This window comes from Gouania willdenowi, chromosome 9 (genome assembly GCF_900634775.1).
Source record: "Gouania willdenowi chromosome 9, fGouWil2.1, whole genome shotgun sequence".
Classification (NCBI taxonomy): Eukaryota; Metazoa; Chordata; class Actinopteri; order Blenniiformes; family Gobiesocidae; genus Gouania; species Gouania willdenowi.
In genome coordinates this window covers 42,858,675-42,864,267 of record NC_041052.1, presented here as the reverse complement: position 1 = coordinate 42,864,267, position 5,593 = coordinate 42,858,675, and positions in this window count along the sequence as shown.

The window sequence follows — 5,593 nt, the reverse complement described above, 5'->3', positions numbered from 1 at the left end:
AAAAACATCAGATCACCCACCCCTAACATCATGAGGTTCATTTTAGTGACTAATATTAGTTAGAGGTCTATACTCATGCAATAATTATTTCTTCTTGTATTTAATGAATTTAAGGAACAAACTGGTATTATTCTAAGACCTTTATTAATAATAATAATAATAATAATAATAATACTCTGCTGTTTAGTTCAGGGGCCAAATACAGAGCAGTTTGATTTAAAGTGGGCCACACATTTTATACAGTAAACAAGTATTTAACATAATTATTCCCCAGTTTACACTTCTACGTTTACATTAAATACTAAATATGTATGTAAATATGTATTTGTGACCAATTTCTATTTATTTAATATTAAATTACTATTGAAAAATTATCTAATAATTTGAGGAAAATTTAAGGAGTTTGTGAGAATTTAGATTTTTTTTCACCACAGGTTAACATTAAAAATAACGCCATCATCAGAATCACAATTATTTTATTTGCACCAGAAACGTACGACGACATTTAAAAAAATAAAAACAGTGTAAAAATTACAATAATAAAAGTACTGGAAATATTGAGTTTCATTCACACAATGTTTTTACTGTGGATCTCATTACTATATAATTATGATGATTCCCACAACAGTAAATAGTTTTTTAGTCAACTAAATATGAATAAACCCCGCCTCCATCTGTGCTCAGAATGTTGACACTGTCGTGTTTTTTGCTCGTGCTGCAAAGGTCAGTCTTTCTTTTTCTCTCGTCTGTTTCCAGGAAATGGAATTTAATAATAAATTATTCAAAACAAATAGCATCTTTAATTTGTTTTAAGCAGGTTTGATAATTAGAAGCAAATGTTTACAGTAAAACATGATAAAAACTGCTACTAATTCCACTGCAGCTTATTTATGGTAAATATAGTGAGAACTATCATTAGTCTGTATGTTAGTCTTCATGAAAAAGAGTTTTAAGGTTCTTTAAATGTACTTTAATATTATTATAAAGGAACAAGTCATTTATCAGAAGTATTACAGTAGTCAGTAATCTATGTATGATGTCATTCAGAATAAATGACATGTTCATAAAGCCACTGTTTACATGTAGATTCATCTTAAAGGTAAACATGTTATTGTTTCATTTGGACTATTTTAATTATAATTCTTGTCTATCAACATTTAAACCTGTAGCACATTGTGTTTTAACAAAGTCCAGATTCTAAAGGTTTGTTCACATTAGGGCTGAACGACTAAAACTCACATCGCTATAGTTTTTTCTCAAAATGTCAATATATGATTATGAATCTTGATCATTTTAATTCAAAATGAAGTCTGACCACATATATTAACATCTGATCAATATGTTCCACTTAAGTCTTTTTCTGCTCTAAAGCAGTGTTCTCTCCCCCCCCCCCCATTAGGAGAACCCCCTCATCCCTCCATTTTACTAACCTTTAATTTACATGTTAATAGCTTGAAAATGTCAACCTGTACATTTGACGCACACTAAATATCAATTTTGTGCATTACAATTATTGTATATCAGAGAATATATTGACCTCAATTTTTAGTAATGTTTATAACACATAGTAACAATTAGTAGGATATTAAGGCCACAATATTGTTTATTTCATTAATGTAGTTTATTGTGAAAATCTGTTGGATGAGCATGTACAGTGTAGGCTTAAATATGACTCAGCATGTTGGAAATAGATTCATCAATGTTTCCAAGAACCCCCTGCCATGTGTTCAAGTACCTCTAGGGGTACACGTACCCTTGGTTGGGAACCACTGCTCAAGGACAGCACGTGTGAGTGAGTTCTGTAGTGTGGAAGGTTTAGATGAAGGTCAGGGTTAGAACTCACTCAGTGATCATTTAACTGTGATTTACATGTTCTGAGAAGTAGCAGCAACAAATATTTTAATATAAAAAAAGCTGGAAAATAAACATATTGTTGGAATTTTTTATATCGCAAAAATAGAAAACTCAATATATGTTGAATCTGAATATATTGCCCAGGTCTAGTTCACACTGAACACTTCAGAGATTGTTGACCTGATTTATTTCTAAATAACGTGACTCATCATTATTTCATTAGATCTGAGAACTTTTCTACTACTGCACAGTTAACATGATTTCTGAAATAAACTTATTAAATATTTAAATCAAACCCAGTAAACATGCATTGAAATGGCCTTTTAAAAAAATAAACAAACTTTACAAATAAATAAACAATAAATACATTTAACGTCAGTGTCCGTGATAAACAATGTTTATGTTTCCAGAGTTTCTAATAAAGTGGTTATATTTAAAGGTTCTTACCATGAGATGTTCATCAAACATTAAAGTTCAGTCCTAATGAGGAGAAACAACTATTAAACTGTTAAACAATCACTGCCATTGGAACAGGTTAGAGTCATTAATACAACCAGGTGTGTGCACTCACAGGTGGGAGGGGCTTCCACCTAACCCCGCCTCCTGCTTAGCAAGAGGGAGGAGCTAACAGGTAGTTTGGCACGAGTGTGGGACACTGGCAAGTATTAATATTGTTTATTTATTCAGGTAAAAACTTAGGATTTACAGTATATAGATATATCATCTATTTACAGTATATAGATATATCATCTATTTACAGTATATAGATATATCATATATTTACAGTATATAGATATATCATATATTTACAGTATATAGGTATGTATGTATGTATGTATGTATATATATATGTATGCATGCATGCATGCATGTATGTATGTATGTATGTATGTATGTATGCATGTATATATATATATGTATGTATGTATGCATGTATATATATATGTATGTATATATGTATGTGTAACCCACCCGGTGAAGGCAGCCCTCCCTAAGTACCCTGAGTCTCTGTGTTGTGTTTTTGGCGCACCGTTAGGGACAATCTACTTGAACAGCCTAACTCTTAAAAGGGACACACAGCGACACCTTGTGACGAAGTTTGGTCACTACCTTACATCCACCCCGTCATTACTTGATGGCGTCCCAGTCATCAGACCACAGGAAATAAAATACCATCAACTAAACTCAAAAATACTAAATGAATGTAGACGACAATGTGTTTGTGTGTCTCCTATCTCTGTTTACTCTCGCTCTGTTGCAACATGTGTGCTGCGCATCTTCTTGCGTCTTGCCTTCTGCCACACAGCCCATCCTCTTTCTATCTTCTCACGGTCTGCCCCTAGATCACTGACTTGCAATTCCAAACACAGTTTCTGTGGTGGACGACGATTTCTCTGAGGGTTCCTCCTTAAATTACTTGGCTTGGTGGAGAAGTTATTTCTACTGATTGTTTCAGTCACCTCAGCTCCAGTTGCCATTGCTTCTGCCTCCACATCCTCTTCCTCGGTTTCGGTGAGTTCACCCGTTATCTCTGGTACAGTACTCTCCAAAACTGCTTCTGCACTGTCCACTGCTGTATCTGACTCAACATCTTCTCCCACCACTATGCCAGCTTCCTCTCCGGTGTTCTCTAAATCTTCATCTCACCGTCCTCTCCCGAGTCTTGTTCATCTTCATCCCATGTCGCATCACAGGCCTGCTCTACAGGAAGAAACATGCATTGTGTAAGGAGATTGCGGTGGACCACCCTCTCGGTGCCGCCATCTTCTGTTCGCACCACATATACAGGTATGTTAGGCTGCTTCTTTACCACGATGTATGGATGAGACTCCCACTTGTCGGCCAGTTTCTGCCGTCCCTCCACATGACACACTTTAACGAGGACTCTGTCTCCTGGGCTGAAAACTTCACTCTTTGCCTTCTGATCGTAGTATTTCTTCTGTTGGCCCTTGGCCTGCCGAGATGTCTCATTTGCTTGGGCGTAAGCTTGTGATAGACAGTCACGCAGTGTCTGGACATATTCACTGTACTCACAAGGCTCACTAGTCAAGTTGAGCCCAAAGGTCAGGTCAACGGGAAGCCTGGGATGCCTACCAAACATCAAGTAGTACGGAGCATATCCAGTGGAATCGTGGCGCGTACAGTTGTAAGCATTAGTCATCGCATCCACATGTTCATGCCACCTTGGCTTCAGGCTGGGTTCTAGTGTTCCTAGCATGTTCATGAGGGTGCGGTTGAACCATTCCGTGGTCCCATTTCCCTGCGGGTGGTAGGGAGTGGTGTGGGTCTTAACGATTCCAGTACACTTGCACAGCTCCTTCACAACAGCACTTTCAAAGTTACGCCCTTGGTCTGCATGCAATTTCGCAGGGAAGCCAAACCGGCAGAAAAAGTTTTTCCACAGCACCTTCGCCACTGTGCTGGCTTTTTGGTCTTTTGTTGGGTAGGCCTGCGCATAGCGGGAGAAGTGGTCGGTAACGATGAGCACATTTTCTATGCCACCCTTTGACTTCTCCAGAGTCAAGAAGTCCACGCACACAAGTTCCATAGGGGCATTGCTATGTATACTGACCAGGGGCGCCCTGACACTTGCAGTTGGAGTCTTTCTGAGACAGCACCTCTCACACTGCTCACACCAAGCCTTGATTTCCTGGGACATCTGAGGCCAGTAAAATCTCTCCCTTATCATCTGCACTGTTCTTTCAACCCCGAAGTGCCCGGAGTCGTTGTGGAGGGCAGTCTGGACTGGTGCACGTAGCTTCTTTGGTAGTACTAGCTGCTCAACTACCCTTCCTTGAGTGTCTTGGATGCGGCGATACATGATGCCATCCCGGACCACTAACCTCTTCCACTCTTTTAAAAGAAGGCGCACCTGCCCTCCCCCACTGACCCTCTCACTGCGGCGAGGCTTCTGGTTCAGACTCTTACAGTGTAAGACAGGTCCAATGACAGGATCCTCTTTCTGCTCCGCACGGATCTCCTGTTTTGTCTTTGCCGGCAGCGACTGCATCCCCACGTCCCTGTATCGCTCACTTGGTTCACATGGTTCGGACTCAACTTTCTCCAAGGCAGGTTTGTTCCTGTCCGAGGAGTTGTCTAGTTGCCTCTGCTCACTGGACCCCACCAGTTGTGGACATGTTTGGAGGACCCGGGTGACCTCCTGGTTGGACATACGGGAAAGGGCGTCAGCGTTTGCGTTGCTCTGTCCCCTTCGATACTGGACCTCAAAATCAAAAGCTGCCAGTCGAGACACCCACCGCTGGCCCGTGGCATCCAGCTTTGCTGAAGACATCACGTATTTCAGGGGGTTGTTGTCTGTTAAAACCGTGAATCTCCGCCCATAGAGGTGGTCGTAAAACTTATCCGTCACAGCCCATTTCAGAGCCAGGAACTCGAGTTTGTGTGCAGGATACCTGGTTTCGGGTGGACTCAACCCTCTGCTGGCAAATGCTATGACCCTCTCTACCCCTCCTTGGACTTGCACCAACACAGCACCTAGCCCCTCACCTGAAGCGTCTGTCTGAAGGACAAAGGGCAAGTTGAAATCAGGATAGCCCAGCACTGGTGCAGAAGTGAGTTTTCCTTTGATGGACTGAAAAGCCTCTTCGCAACCAGCTGTCCACAGAAAAGGCGGGACTGGATCCAGGCTCCTCTTACCCCCTCTCTTCTTCTTTCTAGGGTCTCCAGCAGTGAGGCGGTACAAAGGGGCAGCTAAGGCAGAGTATCCCTCCCTAAGTAC